The sequence below is a fragment of the Vulpes vulpes genome, chromosome X (genome assembly GCF_048418805.1).
Source record: "Vulpes vulpes isolate BD-2025 chromosome X, VulVul3, whole genome shotgun sequence".
Lineage (NCBI taxonomy): Eukaryota > Metazoa > Chordata > Mammalia > Carnivora > Canidae > Vulpes > Vulpes vulpes.
In genome coordinates this window covers 14,183,270-14,207,166 of record NC_132796.1, presented here as the reverse complement: position 1 = coordinate 14,207,166, position 23,897 = coordinate 14,183,270, and the positions used below count along the sequence as shown (strand labels likewise).

The 23,897-nt window shown below is 41.4% G+C and overlaps 1 protein-coding gene and 2 pseudogenes across 2 annotated transcripts in view; 2 read left to right on the top strand and 1 right to left on the bottom strand.

Annotated features, from left to right (window-relative positions):
• The window catches only part of RAI2 (retinoic acid induced 2), a 387,183-nt gene that overhangs the window by 55,715 nt on the left and 307,571 nt on the right, over positions 1 to 23,897 (top strand). The gene's annotated exons all lie outside the window — the stretch shown is intronic.
• On the top strand, positions 572 to 6,386 carry LOC112919049 (large ribosomal subunit protein eL33 pseudogene; annotated as a pseudogene).
• On the bottom strand, positions 10,276 to 10,644 carry LOC112919083 (large ribosomal subunit protein eL33 pseudogene; annotated as a pseudogene).

The window sequence follows — 23,897 nt, the reverse complement described above, 5'->3', positions numbered from 1 at the left end:
TACAATGAACAACTCAGGAAACAACAGATGTTGCCAAGAATGTGGAAAGAGGGGAATCCTCTTATACTGTGGGTGGGGATGCAAGCTGGTGCAGCCACTCTGGAGAACAGTATGGAGGGTCCTCAAAAAGTTAAAAATAGAACCACCCTACGACCTGGCAACTGTACTACTGGTTACTTAGCCAAAGGATACAAAAATAGTGATTCGAAGGGGCACATGCACCCCAATGTTTATAGCAGCAAGGTCCACAATAGCCAAACTGTGGAAAGAGCTGAGATGTCCATCCACACATGAACGGATAAAGAAGAAGTGGTGTATATATGCAGTGGAATACTACTCAGCCATCAAAAAGAAGGAAACCTGGCAAATAAGTGCATGAGCTCAACCATATGTCTTGGCAGGGCACTGGTGTGGCTCAGAGGCTGAGCCAGCAAGGGATTTCTATGGATTCCAGCAATGGGGAGGGCAGGATTGAGGGGATGTGGGACTGATGGTGCTGGCCCCTGGACTCCCAGAGAACGGGCGCTCCCATAATTGGCCTGCTGGGAACAGGACTCCCAAAACGACAAATATGTCTGGAAGGCTGTGGTCCAAGGCCATTTTTGCCAGCTATCAGCAGGGTCTCCGGAACCAGAGAAAGCACACAGCTTTACTGGGGATCAAAGGTGTTTATGCTCGAGATGAAACTGAATTCTGTCTAGGCAAGTGATGTGCTTACGTGTACAAAGCAAAGAACAACACAGTGACTCCTGGTGGCAAACCAAACAAAACCAGAGTAATCTGGGGAAAAGTAACTCATGCTCATGGAAACAGTGGCATGGTTTGTGCCAAATTCCGAAGCAACCTTCCTGCTAAAGCCATTGGCCATGGCATCCATGTGATGCTGTACCCCTCAAGGTTTTATTTATTTTTTTTAAAGATTTATTTATTTATGATAGACATAGAGAGAGAGGCAGTGACACACAGGCAGAGGAATAAGCAGGCCCCATGCCGGGAGCCCAACGTGGGACTTGATCCCGGGACTCCAGGATTGCACCCTGGGCCAAAGGCAGGCGCTAAACCACTGAGCCACCCAGGGATCCCCCCCCTCAAGGATTTAAAATTAGGAAAAGCAAATAAATAAAGGTGTATATTTGTTCTTGTTAAAAAAAAAAAGAGAGAGAATGAAATCTTGCCATGTGCCACGATATGGATGGGACTAGAGGATGTTATGCTAAGTGAAATAAGTCAATCAGAGAAAGACAAATACCGTATGCTTTCACTCATGTGGAATTTAAGAAACCAAACAGATGTATATAGGGGAAGGGAAGGAAAAATAAAATAAGATAAAAACGGAGGGAGGCAAACCATAAGAGACTCTTAACTCTAGAAACAAACAGGGTTGCTGGAAGGGAGGTGGGTAGAGGAAAGAGGTAATTGAGTGAAGGGCATTAAGAGGGACACTTGATGTAATGAGCACTGGATGTTATTTGCAACTGATGAATCAGTAAATTCTAACCCTGAAACAAATAATATACTATGTCTTAACAACATTGAAATTAAATAAAAAATTTTAAAAACATTATCAAGATATATCATTTGCAAATATTTCTCCCCGTTCAGTAGGTTATCTTTTTGCTTTGTTGATGGCTTCCTTCACTATAAAAACTTTTTGGCTTGATGTAATCCCAATTATTAAGTTTTGTTTGCTTTTGTTTCCCTTGCCTGAGGAGACAGATGCAAAAAAAATATTGCAAACGTTGATGTCCAAGAGATTACATCTGTGTTTTCTTTTCGGAGCTTTATGGTTTCAGGTCTTGTATTTAGGTCTTTTTTAAAGATTTTTATTTATTTGAGAGAGAGAGCATGGTGGGGGGGGGCAGAGGGAGAGGGAGAAGCAGACTTCCTGCTAAGCAGAGAGACCAAAGCAGAACTTGATCCCAGGACCCTGAGATCATGATCTGAGCCAAAGGCAGATGCTTAACCAAATGAGCCACCAGTTGTCCTACATTTAGGTCTTTAATCCATTTTGACTTTTTTTGTGTATGATTTTAAAAAATATTTTATTTATTTATTCATGAGAGAGACAGAGAGAGAGGCAGAGACACAAGCAGAGGAAGAAGCACACTCCTTCCAGGGAGCCTGATGCGGGACTCGATCCCTGGACCCCAGGATTATGCCAAGTCAAAGGCAGATGCTCAACTGCTGAGCCACCCAGGCATCCCTTGTGTATGATATTTAAAAATGGTCCAGTTTCATTCTTTTGTATGTACCTGTCCAGTTTCCACAGCACCATTTATTGAAGAGACTCTCTTCTCCCCATTGCATATTCTTGCCTCCTTTGTCATAGATTAATTGGCCATATAAGCATGGGTTTATTTCTGGGCTTTCTAATCTGTTCCATTCACCTGTGTGTTTATTTTTTGTGCTACTACCATACTGTTTTGATTACTATAGCTTTTTAAAAAATATTAGAGAAAGTGCACGAGAGAGAGCTGAGTGGGGTCAGGGGAGAGGGAAAGGGAGAAGTAGACTCCCTGCTGAGTAGGGAGCCCAACTCGGGGCTCAATCCCATGACCCTGGGATCATGACCTGAGCTGAAGGCAGATGCTTAACTGACTGAGCCACCCAGGTACCCCTTGATTACTATAGCTTTGTAGTATGTCTTGAATTCTGAGTTTGTGATACCTCCAGCTTTGTTCTTCTTTCTCAGGATTGCTTTGGCTATTTGGGGTCTTTTGTGGTTCTATACAAATTTTAGGATTTTTTTCTAGTTCTGTGAAAAATACTATTGAGTATTTTGATAGGGATTGCAATGAATCTGTAGATTGCTCTAGGGAGTATAGACATTTTAACAATTTTAATTCTTCCAACCCATGAGCATGGTATATCTTTCCATTTTTTTGTGTCATATTCTGTTTCTTTCATCAGTGTCTTATAGTTTTCAAAGTAGGAGTCTTTCACCTCTTTGGTTAAATTTATACCTATTTTGTTCTCTTTGATACTACTGTAAATGGGTTGTTTTTAAAATTTTCTTTCTGCTGTTTCCTTAGTGGTGTATAGAAATGCAACTAATTTTTGTATACTGACTTTGCACCTTGCCACTTTACTGAATTCATTTATTCTATAGTTTTTTGGCAAAGTCTTTAAGATTTTCTATATATAGTATCACGTCATCTGCAAATAGCCGACAGACACATAAAAAATGCTAATTATCATGGAAATGCAAGTTGAAACTGAACCACACATCAGTGAGAATGGCTAGTATCAAGAAGAAAAGAAATAAAAAGTGTTGGTGAGGATGTGGATCAAAGGAGCCCTTGTGCACTGTTGGTGAGAATGTGAATTGGTGCAATCACTGTGGAAAACATGGAGATTCCTCAGTAAACTAAAAAGAGAAGTACCATATAATCCACTAATTCTGCTTCTGGGTATTTACCCCCCCCAAATGAAAACACTAATTAGAAAAGATATATGCACCATTTTTCATAGCATTATTTACAATTGCCAAGATATAGAAGCAACCTAAGTGTTTATTGATTGATGGATGAAAAAAAGAAGATGTGTATACACACACACACACACACACACACACATACACATGCATACAGTGGAATGCAGTCTAAAAAAGAATGAAATCTTGCCATTTGTGACAACGTGGATGGACCTGGATGGTAGTAAGCTAAGTGAAATAAATCAGACGGGTGCCTGGGTGGGCTCAGTTGGCTAAGCACCTGACTCTTGATTTTCGCTCAGGTCATGATCTCACAGTCGTGAAATAGAGCCCCATGTTGGACTCTGCACTGGGCAAGGAATCTGCTTAAGATTCTCTCTCTCCCTCTGTTGTTCACTCGCACACACTCCCTCTCTAAAACCAACCAAACAAATAAAGAAAGCCAAATCAGATGATTGGATAAAGAAGATATGGTATATTTATATACTATGGAATATTACTCAGCCATCAGAAAGGGTGAAATCTTACCATTTACATTGATGTGGATGGAACTGGAAGGTATTATACTAAGTGAAATAAGCCAATCAAAGAAAGACAATTATATGGTTTCACTCATATAAGGAATGTAAAAAACAACACAGAGGATCATGGGGAAGGGAGGAAAAAATGGAATGGGAAGAAATCAGAGAGGGAGACAAACCATGAGAGATTCATAACTATGGGAAAGAAACTGAGGGTTGCTGGAGGGGTGGTCATTGGGGCCTGGGATAACTGGGTGATGGGCATTAAGGAGGGCATATGATATGATGAGCACTGGATGTTATACACAACCGATGAATTACTAAACTCTACATCTGAAACTAATAGTATACTATATGTTGGCTAATTGAATTTAAATAAAAATAGCAAAAAATACATGTAAATATGATTCAATCAAAAAATAAATGAGAGAAAGACAAATACCATATGATTCTACTTCCATGTGGGGAAGGGGGTGGAGGGATAGGCAAAATAGGTGAAGGAGATTAAGAGATACAAACTTCCAGTTATAAAATAAGTCATGAGAATGACAAGTATGGTATAAGGAATATGGTCAATAATATTGTAATAATTTTGTATGATGACAGACGGTAACTACATTTATGTGGTAAACATTTCATAATGTATACAATTGTCAAATCACTGTGTTGCACACCTGAAACTGATGTCAACTATACTTCAATTTAAAAAATAAAATTAATGGGAATCCCTGGGTGGTTCAGTGGTTTAGCGCCTGCCTTCGGCCCAGGGCATGATCCTGGAGTTCCAGGATCGAGTCCCACATCAGGCTCCCTGCATGGAGCCTGCTTCTCCCTCTGCCTGTGTCTCTGCCACTCTCTCTCTCTCTGTGTCTCTCATGAATAAATAAATAAAATCTTTAAAAAAATAAAAATAAAATAAAATTTAAAAATTAATTTAAAAAATTAATGCCAAAATTCAGGATGAAGATTATATCAAACTTTTAAATGATAACAGGATCCACCAAGGCCGGGATTAGGGCAAAGTAAGGGGGATGGGTCATAAAAATACTAGGATGGTACTTTCCCTTCTCTTTGCCTTAAGTGTCTCTCAGCATCTTTAGACAGTGGAACCAATTTCCTATTTCTTTCCTTTTTTTTAAGATTTTATTTATTTATTCATGAAAGACACACACACACACACACACACACACACACACACAGAGGCAGAGACACAGGCAGAGGGAGAAGCAGGCTCCATGCAGGGAGATCCCAGGATCACACCCTGAGCCAAAGGCAGATGCTCAACTGCTGAGCCACCCAGGCGTCCCATCCTATTGCTCTCCTAAGTGCTGAATTTATACTGCTGAGTAAATGAATAAATGAAGGAGCAAACAAAGAAGTCCTTTCTGACTGGTTCTTTAGTATTTAGTCTCAAATTTGGTTTTAATTAAAAGCAGTAATATACTGGTTTGACACAATGGCAGTCAAAATCCTATTAGAACTTTAACTTGACAAATTGTTTCTAGCATTTACATTGAAGAATAAATAGATGAGAATAGCGAACAAGAACATGAAAGAAAGAGGTCTTTTTATAGTCTAGCAGCCCTCAGCCATCCCACACAGTCATGCCCCAGTAGCAGTTCTCAGTGGGGTGGTGATGGTGCAAATCATCATGTGAGGGATCCCTTTACCCTCCCAGAACTGGTCTTAGCAGGTAAGAAGTGGTTAAACTGTCAGCAAGGGCTATGAAAAGGGAAAGAAGGAAAATAATGTTCCTAGGTTGTAGCCAATGCCCTGAGAAGTTTCTCAAATCAGGGAGGTAAATGCCAGCAGTCTCCACTCAAGAGACCTTTTTAATCCCTCACTCCTACCCTCCACCCCATCCCCAGGGCCTGGCCACCTTGCACCCGCCTCTCTTCGAGCAGCATATATTGGTGCACTGCTATTTCTCCCATCTCTTGACCATTTCTGGCTGCCTGCGCTGAGTGGACCTCAAAATCCAAGCCAAGGATGGCACTCTGCTTGGTCTAACCCTATTACTTATGCTTTTCTCCACCTTTCATGCCCTATCCTCTCCCTCATATCTCTTGCTTTCTCTCAGTCACAGACAGACAGACAGACGCATACACACACACCCCTATTCTCCTCTTTCTTGGTCTATCTGTCCCAGACAATCTACTTGTTCCTCTTTCTCCCTCTCCCATCACCCATGATGCATCTGCATTCACAAAAATGCGTTTGTCAAAGCTCTTCACTGCAGGGCCCCCTTCCTGCCGACGAAAGCCTGGGGTGGAGGGCCTGAGGCTGAGAACGGTTACAAGCTTAATGAACTAGACTGTCTGCAGCTGTGTGGGAAGGTTGTGGAGAGCAAAAGCCACCTTGGATGGCTGCTTGGTGGAACCCTCTCAGCTGCTGAGAGCCATATGCATCCTTGGGTTGTGTCAGTGAGTTGATGCTAGGTGGCCCCAGTGACACTAAGTGTCAAGGGATTTGAGCAACAAAAAAGGGGCTGTGGGAATCTACCCAGCAGAACTTTAAGATCAGAAATTCGGTACCACTTCTGTCAGTGGAAGGCCATGTTCCAGTGTCCCAATGTCACACCATACCCTCATTTCCTCCAGCACCAGAGGTAGAAATGGGACAGGAGACAAAGAGCTAGACACTCTCCTCTAGAATGGTGTCTAAGTCTGTTTGAGCTGCTATAACAAAACACCATAGATTGGGTAGCTGATAAACAACAGAAATTTATTTCTCACAGTTCTAGAGGCTAGAAGTCCAAAATAAAGGTACCAGCAGATGCAGTGTATGGTGAAAACCAGTTTCCTGGTTGATATAGATGGCCGTCTTCTCACTGTGTCCTCACATGGCAGGAGGGGTGAGGGAACTCTTTGTTGTCTCTTTTATGGGGCCACTAAGCCACTAATCCCATTCATGAGAGCCCCTCACTCATGACTTAAGTACCTCTCAAAGGCCCTACCTTCCTTCTACCATCACTTTGAGGGTTAGGTTTCAACATATAGGTTTGGGGGAGACAAAGACATTCAGACCATAGCAGGTAGGTAGGCATTTCCTTCCTTTCTCCCCTTGGGGTAAAGAAGCTTGTCCTTTAGGGATGACCTCTGGTTTTCAGCTTTCTGGCCTTTGAAACTGTACTCTGTAATCTGGCTTCTCCCCAGAAAGTAGTTCTGGCCCAAAGATACAGAGGTTCATGGTTGCAGCTTGGGCCTTCGTTGACCTCAGTGACAGTGACCTTGGGAATGAGGTCCTGTGTCAATGTCTGGGCCCAAGCTACTGCCGTGCTGCTTCATTTCAACCCCCCTTCATCCTCTACCCATTCTTCCCGCATTCATATTCTCCTAGTGCCAGACTCTAGGGCAGAGCCTTGAGGAATCTGGGTGCCTTCCTGCATCACCCATGGCCAAGGCAACATTTATAAAGGGAAAGCTGATCCAAGAATAATTGCTAGTTAACATACTCCTATGATTATGGAAGGAGTTCTGCACTTTCTGGGAAGAAAATATCAACTAACCTGTTAAATGGGTCTTCTTGGTCCGATAGGATCTGTCTTCCAACATCTTCCTTTTCTCCAAAGACAACTGAAACTTTCCAGAACCAAGAAGTTTCTGACCCCTTGGTTAATCCTTCCCTGTTCCATCAAAGCTGACCCATGATGTGTTCATATCATCAGGATTGACAGTGCCCTATCAGCTAATTAATAAAGCAGTAATTTTCCAGCTGATCTGTCTGAAGATTTAATGTTTCTTGCCTATATATAAAATGTCTACATTATTTTAAAAATCTATTATGCTTCAATAGTTGAAAAAAATGGCACCACAATTAATATGCAGGTGAATGTTGCCAAACTTTGGAATAAAATGTTTCTGTTTATCTCTGAAAGTATTTTTTTTTTTGAGCTTCTTGTGAATGAGCCCTTGATCAGAAAGGGAGCGCCTAGTGAAAATCTTTAAAAAACCTCCAAGCCTGGGATGCCTGAGTGGCTCAGTGGTTGAGCATCTGCCTTTGGCTCAGGTCATGATCCTGGGGTCCTGGGATGAGTCTCACAGCAGACTCCCCATAGGGAGCCTGCTTCTCCCTCTGCCTGCGTCTGTCTCTCTCTCTGTCTCTCATGAATAAATAAAATCTTTTAAAAAACCCAAACCTCCAATCCTGCACACAGCTGCTGTTCATATTCACATGCCCAGCGGGGCAGAGCTGAGCTTGGGTGCTAGGCACTCAAGAGCCTGTCACAAGATTACAGGTGAACACCAGGAAGTGAGGCAGCATGTTATAGGAATAGTCACTGGAAATTTCCACCGTGGTTTTTTTTTTTTTTTTTTTTTCTGTATTTCCTTATAGGTGACTCTTGTCTGGACAGCCAGGGGCATCCATGTTGCCTTGAGGATTATTGGAGGCAGAATGCAAAGAGAGGATGTTCAGATTTTAGTGTCCAAAATAAGACCTTGAAACCCACAAGCAAAAAAACAACAGCAATCATTTTGAAGGTGAAAGCAGGATTGGTTGAGAGAAAAATATCCTGATAAAAAGAGAAGGGCAGTTTTGTCACTGCAGTACCGCCTATCCCATCTTGACTCATAAAATATCTGGTGATAGAGAACAAAGAGCCTAATGGAAACAGAAACAAATGTCAGAAAAAAAAATGTGGACTAAAAAAAGTGTTCTCTGAAGTGATGAGGTAGGTTTTCTAACAGTATGTCCTCCGCTCAAAGTCAAGTACCTCAATTTATGAAGCTACGCACAGAGGAACTTGACCAAAAAAAGGAGAAAGAAAGTCCTTCCTTTCAGGCTTTTTTTTTCTATGTAGTTGAAGATTTAAGTTTATCTGTCATTTGTCATTTAACATTCTTTCACATGATTTAAGTAGAAGGCAACTGCTATTCTAAAACACAAAATCAAAAAAGTCAAAGCATAAAACCAGTTTTTCTTTTTTTCTTAAATAATTTTATATTAGATTGGAAAGAAATTCTTAAAACCATAGAGCTATCTTTTTGTGTATATCATAAGTTTACCCATTTTTTCTTCTAGAATGAATTTTCCTTGTGTTGTATCTATTCAGACAGTCAAAAACAATATAATAGACCATATATAGTTTTTCCTGATCAAATGTGCAAGGATTATAGAATGTGCCCGCTATGGAATGCACTTTGTTTGAACTTTAAACTCATTTCAGTCCCCAGTTTTATTATCGTTTTTTTTTTTTTCTCCATGTAATTTTCTCTAAGTTTCTACTCTGTTCAGGGAACAATTGAGAAGGTAGTATGCTGTTAAAATTAAAACCTGCCACTTCCCACATACAATATGTAAATAGTACAATGCAGTTTTGCATTTTTAAAGGCAGCAACCTCAAATTCTCTTAAGTAGTCTAAGAAAAACTAAGGATTAATTTAACCCTGTGACCTCCAACCCTTCACATTCCACAGGATTTTTATTCTAATTAATGGGAAGGATTAAACATCTGGATGTTTGGCCTCTAACATCTGCCACTCAGTTGACTTAGTTTATTATCTGCATATGGCTGAATGAGTCCCTTAATCTCATTCTTCAACTTCTGTGAAAGGCAACCAAAATAAAAAAAAATCTCTTCTGGCTCCTGCTTTGGAAAAGAATGTACTGGTCAGCATTATCAGAATCAGCCATGGGGAAGTATGGTGCACACTGCCTTATAGCTAGCTACCTACACTCTTAGGTGTCTAACCGAGATGCTGAAGCCTTAGGGAGACTGCACAGAACTCAGGACTGTTGAGCGACTTGATGATTTTGCTAATGTTTTTATGAAATTGTAATTATTTAAGATACATAGTTTTACAGCAGTGGGAATAAATACACATTGTTAACTGATATGCATAAACACTGATGCCTGCCCTTACATTTCCTCAAGTCTTCCAAACTTCTGGAGTTGCCTTTTTTTAAATGTAAATACAATTTCCTTAATTTAGAGTATATTATTAGTTTCAGGGTTAGAATTTACTGATTCATCAGTTGCAAATAACATCCAGTGCTCATTACATCAAGTGTCCCTCTTAATGCCCTTCACTCAATTACCTCTTTCCTCTACCCACCTCCCTTCCAGCAACCTTGTTTGTTTCTAGAGTTAAGAGTCTCTTATGGTTTGCCTCCCTCCGTTTTTATCTTATTTTATTTTTCCTTCCCTTCCCCTATATTCATCTGTTTGGTTTCTTAAATTCCACATGAGTGAAAGCATATGGTATTTGTCTTTCTCTGATTGACTTATTTCACTTAGCATAACATCCTCTAGTCCCATCCATATCGTGGCACATGGCAAGATTTCATTCTCTCTCTCTCTCTCTTTTCTTTAAACAAGAACAAATCTACACCTTTATTTATTTGCTTTTCATAAGTTTAAATCCTTGAGGGGTACAGCATCACATGGATGCCATGGCCAATGGCTTTAGCAGGAAGGTTGCTTCGGAATTTGGCACAAACCATGCCACTGTTTCCATGAGCATGAGTTACTTTTCCCCAGATTACTCTGGTTTTGTTTGGTTTGCCACCAGGAGTCACTGTGTTGCTCTTTGCTTTGTACACGTAAGCACATCACTTGCCTAGGCAGAATTCAGTTTCATGTCGAGCATAAACACCTTTGATCCCCAGTAAAGCTGTGTGCTCTCTCTGGTTCTGGAGACCCTGCTGATAGCCAACAAAAATGGCCTTGGACCACAGCCTTCCAGACATATTTGTCGTTTTAGGAGTCCTGTTCCCAGCAGGCCAATTATGGGAGCGCCCGTTCTCTGGGAGTCCAGGGGCCAGCACCATCAGTCCCACATCCCCTCAGTCCTGCCCTCCTCATTGCTGGAATCCATAGAAATCCCTTGCTGGCTCAGCCTCTGAGCCACACCAGTGCCCTGCCAAGACATATGGTTGAGCTCATGCACTTATTTGCCAGGTTTCCTTCTTTTTGATGGCTGAGTAGTATTCCATTGCATATATACACCACTTCTTCTTTATCCGTTCATGTGTGGATGGACATCTCAGCTCTTTCCACAGTTTGGCTATTGTGGACCTTGCTGCTATAAACATTGGGGTGCATGTGCCCCTTCGAATCACTATTTTTGTATCCTTTGGCTAAGTAACCAGTAGTACAGTTGCCAGGTCGTAGGGTGGTTCTATTTTTAACTTTTTGAGGACCCTCCATACTGTTCTCCAGAGTGGCTGCACCAGCTTGCATCCCCACCCACAGTATAAGAGGATTCCCCTCTCTCCACATTCTTGGCAACATCTTTTGTTTCCTGAGTTGTTCATTGTAGCCATTCTGACTCGTGTGAGGTGGTATCTCCTTGTGGATTTATATTTCCCTGATACTGAGGTTTGTTGTAGTTCTGTGAAAAATGCTGGTGTTGTTTTGGTAAATATTGCATTGAATGTGTAGATTGCTTGGGTAACACAGACATTTTAACAATATTTGATCTTCCAATCCATGAGCATGGAATAATGGGTTGGTATCTAAAATATGTTAAGAACTCATACAACTCAACACCAAAATAAAATAATCCAATGAAAAATGAGCAGAGGGCCCATATAGACATTTTTGCTTTAATTTTAATTTGAAAAATATTGCGCTAAAATATTTATTTTGAGTACTGAGTTTTTTCACATCCTTCAAATTTTATACCTGAAGTGAGTGCCTCACTTGCCTCCTGCTTGTCCCTAGCTCATTAGCAGCAGGTGAGAGTAGAAAGGAAAGAGGATCCTAGACTGCTCAGAGAGCCAGGATGATGGAGGACCATGAGTAAGAAACTTCACAACTCCTAAACAGAGTTGTACAGTGCTTCTTAATTACAGTGTGGTGTAGAAGCCTACGTCCCCTAAAGGGCTGCTGCAGCCGCATGTGTGGCAGGAGGCTTGCAGCTGAAGAGGAGGAGGACACAGCATGAGTATTACCATCCCAAAGGGAGTTTCTGCACTGTCCAGTATGGGAGCCACCATAAGCACCTAAACCATGGTCAGTTCAAACTTGATGCACTGTAAGTGTAAAGTTCATAATGGATTTTTAAAAAGATTTATTTATTTATTTATTCATGATAGATATATAGAGAGAAAAGAGAGAGGCAGAGACACAGGAGGAGGGAGAAGCAGGCTCCATGCCAGGACTCCAGGATTGCGCCCTGGGCCAAAGACAGGCGCCAAACCACTGAGCCACCCAGGGATCCCCCATAATGGATTTTGAAGAAATAGTATGAAATAAAAGGTCATATATCCAAAATTTGTTTATATTGATTTCTGTTGATGATATTTTGGATACATTAGATTGAATAAAATACGAAAATGAATTTTATTGGTTTCTTTTGTCCTTTTTTAATTGTAGTGACAAGGAAATTTAAAATTACATGTGTGGTTTGTATTTGTGGCTCAAACTGTATTTCATTGGACAGCCCTAGTATATGTGGTAGCAGGGATATGTACTTGAACTCATGCAGGGGCCCTAATCACAGAGCCCCCGGGGAATTTCATCACCCATCGAGGCTCTTCCTCAAACCTCTGCTGTCTGACTGGGTAACTTGTGTCAAGAGGTTCCAACTAGGCAGATGTATGTCAGAGCTCACAGGCAGGGATGGAACCTGGCATTATGGCAGTGGGGGAAGGTGCCGGAAAGTGACAGGTGAAGAAGTACAGTGGAGATCCTTTTTGAGCTAGCACCTCTGAGCAACTTTTTTATATTTGGAGAACGCCCCACAGTGGGGGAAAGATTCTGATTTTCCCAACCTTCTTTGCAGGTAGAGATCAGAGCTCAGCCAATCGAACACACAGAAGTTAGTGTTTGACACAGAAGTAGCCATTGTTACTGTTTGGAATCCATGAGGCTGTGGGTGGCAGCACCAGCTTCCAGCTGCAGTGAGAAGCAGAGGTTCAGCATTAATGAGAAGGGGGGGTACCAGCTATTGTGATGATTCCCAGGAGGTGGCAAGGGTGTGTCTATACCAGACCAGTTCTTGAGGTTTGTAGGGCATTATTCTTCACTGCATAGTCTTAAACTGGTTTTCTGGACTTTCAGAGATTCTCTATATTCTTCAATTTTTTTTTCTAGCTAAAATGCATCCTATCATCTGCAACTAAAATCCTGACTGCCATACAGGGTTTTCTAAACTTGCTATATAGTAGTCCCCAAATACCCAGTGTTTCAAGCAGACATGGACACTTGCTTTTGAAGACCCACTTTGTGTTCAGCACCGTGATAACAGAGGGATTCAGAAAAATATGAGCCTTGGTTGCCTTATTCTACTAACTCACAGAGATGTGTGGCAATTAGCATCCGGGAGCCACTGTCTTCCCCAGGGCAGAGGACAATAGATGGTGATTCTTCTCTTACTTAGAGCTACATTTATCTCCTGTCCGTCAAAGCTGTGGATGATCTTAAGGTCAGCCAAAAGGATATTAGCAGGGCACCAACAGTTACCTTGGTTGCCCATACTCAGTTAATAAAAATCTCCTCCTGAGTTATTTCTTGCATTCAACATGTATTTATAAAGCTCCCAGTATGTTCCCAGCATGCATTTTGGCATGGTGATATAACAGTGAATAAAACAGATGCAAAGCCCTCCCTTCATAGCTTATTCTAGTGACTATTCTCAGGAGTGTTAAATTCTACTAATAACAAATGCTTATTAGATTTTCAGTAGTGGGGATCCCTGGGTGGCTCAGCGGTTTAGTGCCTGCCTTTGGCCCAGGGCGCGATCCTGGAGTCCAGGGATCGAGTCCCAGGTCGGGCTCCCAGCATGGAGCCTGCTTCTCCCTCCTCCTGTGTCTCTGCCTCTCTCTCTCTCTCTCTCTCTCTCTCTCTCTCTCTATCATAAATAAATAAATAAATCTTAAAAAGAAAAAAAGATTTTCAGTAGTATATGCATTCATTTGGTGCTATTGTATCTTTGATATTGTACTAACTGGATAAAATATGACACTCTTTTTGTTATCTTTCTTAGTTAAGAAAACAGCTTCAAAGAATGCTAGAGCTTGAAGTGTTCTTAAAGATAACTAAGGCATGCAAAGGTGAACTAACTTTCCTAAAGACACAAAGCAAGAATAAGACTTCAGCCTTCTTCATCTATTTCCACAATAGCACTGCATTGACTGTGAATGGCTGTTTTTTTTTTTTTTTAAAAAGCAAAAGCCAAAATGTGTTTTTTGAGTGTACCCTTATGCAAAGTGGTAGGAATGTATATTGGTGCAAAGTTTTTGTAAAAACAATTGGAAGCATTAAGAGCCCTAGAAGTAAACATTCACGTTGATATAGTACTTCAGCTTTTAGGGCGTTCGTTATTCTAAGAAAAAATTTGGAAAATTGTAAAAGATTTATATGCGAGGAATACTAATTTAATCAAAGATATGTTTTTAAAGACTATTTGGTGATTGGAAAAATACAATATTTAGTGGCAAGATAAGGATACACAAGTTCATATACTGGAAGGTCTCATTTTCCTGAAAGACCCACACACAAGAAAATATAGCAAAGCAGCAGTTTTATCTGCGTGATGGGATTGCATGAAATATTTGTTCCTTTTTATATGCTTGTATTTTCTACAATGGACATGTGTTACTTTTATAATCAGAAAAAAGCCTAACAATTCTTTTGTCTAATTTTTTTTTTACCTCTAAGGCATTTTGATAAATGCTGGGGAGGTATTCAGATATTTATGTGTGCTTTAGTCTTGGAAAAAATCATACTGTTTCAAACAAGGGTCCAAATGTTCAGAAGCCTTGCAGTCATTGTGACTGTGTGGAGGGTACATTTGGAAATGCCTTCCCTCATGGTCCTGCTCCCCACTCTGCATCTTTATCTCGCTCCACTGGAGCACTACCCTTCTCCCCATGGGCATCCCATGGACATGGGTCCCTCGTCTGCATCCTGCTCATAGATTGCTGCTTTGTGGCTTCGATTCCTTTGTTCCCTTCCTCTCCATCAGCTCCTCCTTCATTGTGTTCCTTTCAATTCTTCTTATAGAAGCAGAAGCCCATGCTGCTGGTTTTCAGCATTTCTCCCCACTCAGTTTCAGCAGCAGAGTCTGCCGGGGGCTTCATCTCCTCTTACCTGCTGTGTCTTGCTTTAAGTACTGCCTTTGGGATTAGACGCTTACCATGAAGATGAAAGAAAAGAAGCCGCCTATTAAATATATCACCTTTGGACTTTCCAGAGAGCCTAACTTTGCCAAACACCACAGGAGCCCATGACCCACCCCCCCATGGCAACACTTCCTGAAATGCATGCTGTCTTCCAAAGCAACTAAAGAACACAAACCCCCCTGCTTTCCCCCAAGCAAGGCTATTGTTTTTATGTTCCAGGTTGCTACCACGTGAGAATGCTGTGGTGTGAGAAAATATCAGCACTGAAAATGCACATTGCACTTGCTCTCCGTCAATGCTGAAAGGGCCATTAATCATTCTCCATCCTCCCATCTTTCCCCTGTCTTTATTACATAGAAGCTGTTCTTGTCATTTCTGCGGAGTATCTGTGGGTGGTGGCTAACCTTTGGCCTTGTCCATGTGGTTTGACAGGATTGCTCTAGAGTCTCCTAGCATCAGCCTGGAGAGTTCAAGGGTATCAGAGGAGGCCCCATTGGCAAGGTGCAGCCAAGCAGAAGGAAGCAAAGATGTCGGTACGGGAGCAGCCTGATGCTCGCTCTTGTAGGCCTGGTGGTGATACATTCTTCCTTCTTTGAGGAGTGAAGCTCTGAAAGGATTTGCTTGTTTTGTCCCTGGCCCAGCTGAGTGAAGAATGCTGCCTGGGCAACATTCATCAGAAAACCTCTGCTCACAGGGATACACCAAGTATCATTTTTTTAAAATGGGTACTACCTATCTTGGTGCAACTGTAGTTCAAGCCCAGGAGGGACATCGTGTTATATCTGTTGGAGTTCAGTGCTGGAGACAGAAACCCCTTTAGGTATTAAAGTGGAAAGGTCTTGAATTCAGAGAATCAAGGTGCTTACCGTATTGTTGGAAGGGCTGGGCAGACAGGAATGATTGCCCAGAACATCACAGAACTGACCAACTCAAAGAAATCCTACCTCTGTTACAACTCGCAAGGTGGGCAACCAGAGGCTGCCACTGGAATATACCATCTGTGGACCAGGGAGTCACCATTGGTATATCTTTTAACATTCCAGAGGGGCAAATTAAGCATTGGGAATACACTTCACAAGTACTCCACATCTCTGCTCAAGGCAGAAAAGCAGCAAGAAGATGGTCTTTGCCTTACGTATGCCTCCACACTGGTGAATGCTCTTCATGTACAGAAGCCTAGCTGCAAGGGAGTCTGAGGAATATAGTATTTAGTTTTCCAGATTTATTAATACAGGAAGACACAATGGAAGGACGTAGGACTGGATGCTGAGTACCAAGAGACCATATCTAACACACACACCTTATAAAATGGCACTGGCCTTAGAGCAGGCACGGGGCCCAGCTGGGGGTGGCTAATTTCAGCAGGGTCTGAGGCAAAAAAAATGGGTAAAACACAAAGTATGGTAGAGTCTCTTCAGGGAAGAGATTGTTCATCACAGAATTAGCCATGCTCTGATTTTTAGCAACATGCAGAAGATAAGGAAACTGTACCCCAGTGGGGAAGTGGGTTGGATTTTGATATATGGGGATTGCTGATATTCATTGTTAAATGCACACAACATAATTATCTGGGATTTCAATTAGACGAGAGGTGGAGTGAATCAGAAACAAAGGTATAGTCCTTGGAGAGAGCTGATGAGGGGCGGTCAGGTCTCTGGCAGCTAACTTCTCTGGCATGAAAAGAACTGTGGAATGGAGTTTAGGCAAAGGTATGGCAGGAATCCCCAAGTCCTGACAAGACGCAAACAGAATGAGGCGGGATTGGATGGACTTTTTTGGGCCCAAGGAAGCAGATAAGGGACTGTGAGAGATTAGTTTATTAGCCCCAATTCTGTATCCCATCCTGTATCCATGCCCTCTGACTTCTTAACTTTGCATCTTCTCTTATAAAAGGCAAAATGGACTTCCCTACCCCTTGATTTGGGTTTGGCCTTGAGACTTACTTTAAACAATGAATGGGAGAAAAAGTATCACAAGTCCAATTTTGAGCCAAAGCCTTAAAAGGCCTCACCTGTTTCTGTTTTCCCTCTTATGCTTTTGCCATCTTTGTGAGAAGAGCTTCCCCTGGGTAGCACTGCTCAGTCAGCCTAGGTCCAAGAATTAACCCGGGTGAAAGGGACTAGGGTCCAACCCATTGTAAGGAACCACTCCCAGCTGGGTCCTATACAGCTTGGAAGAGGGTCTCCTAGCTGACTTCAAGCTAATATATCTGAGCTCCAGGCAACCTGATGATGTGTGGGAAATAAATGTTTATTATGAACCCTGAAATTTTTGTGATTGATAGCTGACTGATATACATACAGGGACTGTCACTGAATACCCAGGGTGTTATTGTTTCAGGTGTTTCAATAAAGAGTATCAAGAGAACATCTGCAAATTCCAGACTGGTGTCTGCAAGTTCTGAGGATGGTGGAAATAACCTACTGCATCTTGGTGACCTTTGGAGATAGCTGGGACAGAGCCCTAAAGGGGCAGTGACTGACACCAGCTCATAGCTTATCTTTTCCAGGTGGCTTCCCTAAGTGGCCAAGCCCACAGAGACCTTTTATTCTCTACTCTCTGCACTTATTGCCTGTATTTCTCCTTTTTCTCTGATCATATGCCATCACATTTAAAGTGGCCTAGTTCCAGTTCTTTCCAGATAAATGGATCCACCTCCGTGTATTTTTATCTAACCACATATCTGTGTTTTGTCCATGTGGTTATAGTGAAGGATTTGGTCAAGCATCTGGTTGAGATCCACATGTGTTGTGTTAAAAGCCACGGTTTTTGAGGTCCAGTCACTTCTGGACCATCTTCAGGAGGTTTGTCCATTTCCACGTGCAAGTAAGAGGGTTGAGGGAGTGAGAGACTTTAGGCAGGCTGATGCCACCATGACTGGCTGTGAATCATAAAGGACTTTAGAATGCTTGGAGAAGAAGCTCAGCAGGAGCTGTGTAGGGGGGGAGGGAAGGCTAGAGGAGGCAGAGGGCTGGGCTGGAATGAAAGCACAGTACTGGGTAAAGAAGGTGCTGAGAAGGAAGCCACTGGAAGGCATTACTAAGGACCAGGAGTGGACAGGGCATGGGGTAGAGATGGGAGGCTGTGGTGGAAGGAGCAGAGTGAATGCTGAGGAGATTCACTTTCAAGACAGGGTGAAAGCTAGACGGTGGTGTAGAAGCAGGCAGGGTAAATGTTGGGCAAGTGAAGTTGGAGGCCCATGATTGTGCTTATATATAAACTTACCTCGTTTTCCATGTGAAGAGATGTCTCAGCACCACTCTGCGGGAAGCTTGGTCTTCCAAATCTTTTTTGCTTGTGTGTTTCCTAGGAGGATTTTGAAAAACTACATACTCTTTTACACTTTTAAAGTCGGTATCTAAAATCCTTCATAAGTTTAAATATTGTCATTCCAAAGGATGTAATTGCCAGTGTATTATAAATATTGATATTTAAAAATAAAACTCTTATATGGCACCTACTAGAATAGAAATAGCATTCTTATATGACAGCCACCATCATCCATTTTAAACATATAAGACAAGCTCTTTAGCTGTCAGGAATTTTACATCATTTCTTTTACTCTTGGAAATTATATTTCCATCCTACTTCTCCTACAGAGTTTTATCCTGATATAATGTATTTTTATGCTTGATGGTCTTTTATTGATCACTCTTATCAAATATCTCAGCAACAAAGTATGTATATAAATTTAAAATTTGTCTTCTATTACCATAAATAATAGTAACTATATTAAATATAAGAAGTAACATTTTATTAGAAAAGCATTTCTTGGGCAGCCCGGGTGGCTCAGCGGTTTAGCGCTGCCTTCAGCCCAGGGCCTGATCCTGGAGACCCGGGATCGAGTCCCACGTCGGGCTCCCTGCAAGGAGCCTGCTTCTCCCTCTGCCTGTGTCTCTGCCTCTCTCTCTCTCTCTCTGTGTCTCTCATGAATAAATAAAATCTTAAAAAAAAAAAAAGAAAGAAAAGCATCTCTCAATAGGTGGATGCAGTAAGGAAGGTGGGTTATGATACCTCCATTAAAAAAACTTGGCCAGCACTGGTATCCTGAATTGTTCCTTCCCTTAGCATCTTGGAGATTTTTACATCCTAGGGCAACGTGCCCTGGTAGGGTTTGGAGTCTAGGGTACCCAGACTTCTATGTGCCATGTGTACTAAGATGTAATGATGGTGGCTGATATCATGGTAAATTGGAGATGCTCTTTGCTTATTTCCTGGGTATCCAGAAGCCCCCAGATTTTTGTGTAGCTCCAGGGCAGGATAGGGACCCCTATAATGTCAAAGATTAGACTTCCTAAAACCATGACAGAATGGGTACTTAGAGCCTGATTTATTTTGATTCAAAGAATACAAGGAAATGAGGCATTTTTGGTATAGTTGAATTCCTGACACTAAGATTCATGCCTGCTATGTGGGCAGAGGGGAAAGAGAGCATTGGATTGGGTGATCATCAAGGGTGAGGTCAGCTGCCTGTTTTCACCATCTCTCAGCAACTGGGTGACCTAGGGGAGCTGGTCCTCTGCATCTCATTGTCCATGTGTACAGTGGGGTTGAAATCTGTCCTGTGTATCCCTCTGTGTTATTGTGAGGCTCGTGTGAAATCAAATGATGCTTGTGACATCATTTTGTAAAGTGTCAAGAACTCTTTCTTATTTTTATTTGTAAACTTTTTCTTTGGAAATAATTCTAGATTCACAGCAAGTTGCAAATACATGTACCAGAAGATCCTATGCATCCTACACTCTGCCTCCATCATCCAAGCTCAACTACAGCACAATAGCAAAACCAGAGCTTATTCAGATATTGCAGGTTAAACTTCTGTGTGTGTAGCTTTGTGTAACTACCATCACAATAATGATACCGAACTCTTCATCACTAGGCTCCCTCGTGTTACCTCTTTATAGCCACAAGCCCTTCCCTCACAATCCCTAACCTCTGGCAACCACTCTGTTCTTTATCTCTGTAGTTTTCTTATTTGGAGAGTGTTAGATACATCAAACCACGGTATGTAGCTTTTGAGATTGCCTTTTTCACTTCATGTAATTCTCTTGAGGTCCATCTAAGTTGTTAACTGTATCAACAGTTCATTCCTCCTCACTGCTGAGCAGTATTCTATGGGTACAATATGAATTTGAGCTGCTGTGAACATTTGTGTACAGGTTTTTAAGTAAACATGAGTTTCCATTTCTTTGGGATATGGGCGATTCTGGGTTGTATGGTAAATGCCTATCTATATTTATAAGAAATTGCCAAACTGTTTTCCATTTTCCATTTCCACCAGTAATGTATGAGTGCTCAATTTTCTCTGTATCCTCATTAGTGTTTAGTGTTTTCACTATTTTTTATTTTCGATACTCTGATAGATGTGGAATGATGTCTCATTGTGGTTTTAATTTACATTTCTCTAGCAGCTAATGATGTTGAACATCCTTACATGTGTATATGTGTCACATGTAAACCCTCTTTGGTGAAATGTCTGATCATGTCTTTCGTCCATTTTCTAATTGGGTTGTTTGTTTTTTTAATGTTGAGTTGTGGAAGTTCTTTATATATTCTAGATATAAATCTTTCGTTGGATCTGTGGTTTGCAAATATTTCCTCCCAGTGTGTAATTTGTCTTTTTATCCTTTTTAAAAAAGATAGATTTATTTTACAGAGAGAGAGAGAGAGAGAGAGAGAGAGAATGTGAACATGAGTGGGGAGAGGGGGAGAGGGAGAGAACTTCAAGCAGATTCTCTGGTGAGCATGGAGCCCAATGTGGGGCTCCATCCCACAACCCATGAGATCGTGACCTGAGCCGAAACCCAGAGCTGGACACTTAACCAACTGTACTGCCCAGGTACCCCCTTTTTTATCTTTTCGGTAGTCTTTCACAGAGCAAAAGTTTTTGCAGAAGTTTTTAATTTTATGAGGTCCAGTTTATATATTTTTTGTTTTATGGATTGTGCTTTTGTTGCCAAGTGTGCAGATCTTTGCCTCAGCCTGGATCCCAAAGATTTTCTTCTAATTTTTTTTCCTGAAAGTTTTATAGCTTTATTTTTTACATTTAAGTCCATGATCCATTTTGAGTTAATTTTTGTCTATGATGTGAAACTTAGGTTGAGGTTCAGTTTTTTCCTGCCTATGGATATCTTATTTCTCTAACATGATGTGTTGAAAAGTCTATCTTTCTCCATTGAATTGCTTTTGCACCTTTGTCAGAAGTCATTTGGCACATTTGTGTGGCTCTATTTCTGGGTTTTCTTTTTTGTTCTATTGATCTATGTGTCTCTCCCTCTGCCAGTGTCATGCTGTCTTGATTACTATAACCATATAGGAAGTCTTAATATCAGGTACAATGATTCCTCCCATTTTATTCTTTTTAAAAATTGTTTTAGCTAATCCAGGTCCTTTGCCTTTTCATATAAATTTGTATAATAGTCTTATTTATGTCTACAAAAAAACCTTGCTGGGATTTTGATTGTAATTGCACTAAGACCATAAATTTATGTTTGGGGGGAATTTATATCTTTACTATGTTTAGTATTCAAATCTGAGCATGATGTGTCTCCATTTATTCAGGTGTTTTTTGATTTTTTTTTTCATCAGCATTTTGTAATTTTCAGGATACAGATTCTGAACATGTTTTGCAAAGATTGTACTTAAGTATTTCATTTTCTTTGTAGAGAGTGTAAATGGTATTGTGTTTTAAATTTTGGTTTCTGTGTGTTTATTGTTAGTTTATATAAGTGGTATGATTATTTTTGTGTGTTTATCCTGTATGTGCAACCTTGTTGAATTCACTTATTAATTCTAGAGGGGTTTTTTTGTAGACTTCCTTGGAATTTTCTTTTTATACAATCATGTCATCTGCAAACCGGTGCTGGTTTTCTCTCTTTCTTTCCAAGCTGTATGTATCTTATTTCCTTTTCTTACCTTATTGTGCTTAGTGGGACTCCTGGTACTATGTTGAATAAGAATGGGCATCCTTGTCTTGTTCCTGATCTTCAAGGGAAAGCATTTCACCATTAAGGATGATGTTAATTGCAAGATTTTTGTAAATGTTCTTGATCAGGTTGATGACCTTTTTCTTTTAGTCCTAGTTTTTTGAGCCTAAAAAAACAATCATGAGGGATCCCTGGGTGGCTCAATTGTTAAGCGTCTGCTATTGGCTCAGGATGTGATGCCAGGGTCCTGGGATTGAGTCCTGCATCAGTCTAGGGGAGCCTGCTTCTCCCTCTGCCTGTGTCTCTACCTCTGTCTCTGTGTCTATCATGAATAAATAAATAAAAATTAAAAAAAATCAACGTGAGTTTTCAAGAACTTTTAAAATGTTGGTTATTTTCTTTCAGTTTGTGAAAGAAATGTTGGTTAGTTTCTTTCAGTAGTATTTTAAAATACTACTTATAGAGGCCACTTCTAGGTAAACATGGCTGAGCAATGCAATGTAGAAAGACTCACAGTGACCCCCCTGGCTGAATACAGACAGACCCATCAGGTGACCCACCTCAAAATATCTGTAGGCCCTAACTGACCAATGGGCTACTTACAACCAGGCACAGTTACCAAAAAACGGGGAATATTCCATATGTCACCATACTGTCTCATTCTCCCCTTTTATTTTATTTTTTTTAATTATTTATTTATTTATTCATGATAGACACACAGAGAGAGACAGAGGCAGAGGGAGAAGCAGGCTCCATGCACCGGGAGCCCGACGTGGGATTCGATCCCGGGTCTCCAGGATCGTGCCCTGAGCCAAAGGCAGGTGCTAAACCGCTGCGCCACCCAGGGATCCCTCGTTCTCCCCCTTTTAAAAACAGCCCCCACCCACTGCCTCACTGCAGATGCCGCTCCTCTGCTGTCCTGCCCGCTGCTCCCTCAAGCTGTGTTCAGTAAACTTCTATGCCTTCTGTTCTGCCTCAGCTGAATCCTTTCACCTCCTGCACCTGTGCCTGCACCACTGGCTTCTACCTGCTTATTGCCCCACATTTGGGGGGCCCCCATCTGATCGGACAGATACCCCATTTAGATACCACAATACTTAATTGACACTTTGTCTCTGTATGAAGTTCTAATATGAGGATACATCATTCTCCCTGTCAACTCTATCTGTCCTGGGTGGGTAGGAGGACCCAGCTGAGGGTAGGACTTTTTGCTGTGTGGGACTGAGGAATATGGAGAGAAGAGATCTTGGGGCCCTGCTGGGGGTGGGGAAGGCTATTACCAAGTCATCCAACCACAAACTATGGTGCTGAGAAGGTTCATAACAAATTACCACAAATTTAGGGCTTACAACAACAAAACTTTATTCTCTTGCAACTCTTGATGTCAGAAATCTAAAATCAAGGTGTTAGCAGAGTTGTGTTCCTTCTAGAGGATTTAGAGGAGAATCTATTTCTCTACCTTTTCCATCTTCTAGAAGCTGCCTACATTTCTCCATCTTTGAAGCACATCACTCCACCCTCTCATTCCATTACTACATCTCCTTCTGTCTCTTGGACATTAACTCTACTGCCTCCTTTAAGGACCCATGTGATTACATTGGGCTCACCTGGATAATATAGGCTACTCTCCTTAAGATCCTTCACTTAGGGTGGCTCAGTTGGTTAAGCCTATGACCTCACCTCAGGTCATGATTTCGGAGTTGTTGGATAGAGCCCTGCATCAGGATTCCCACTCAGTGGGGAGTCTGCTAGAGATTCTCTTTTTCTCTCTCTCCCTCTACCCCCCACTTCTGCCCCTACCCCCCACTCATGCACACTCTCTCTCTCAAATAAAAAAATAAATCTTTTTTAAAAAGATCCTTAATCACATCTGCAAAGTTCCTTTTGCCACGTAAAATAACATGGTCACAGGTCCAGGGATTGGAATGTGGACAGCCTAACACAGAG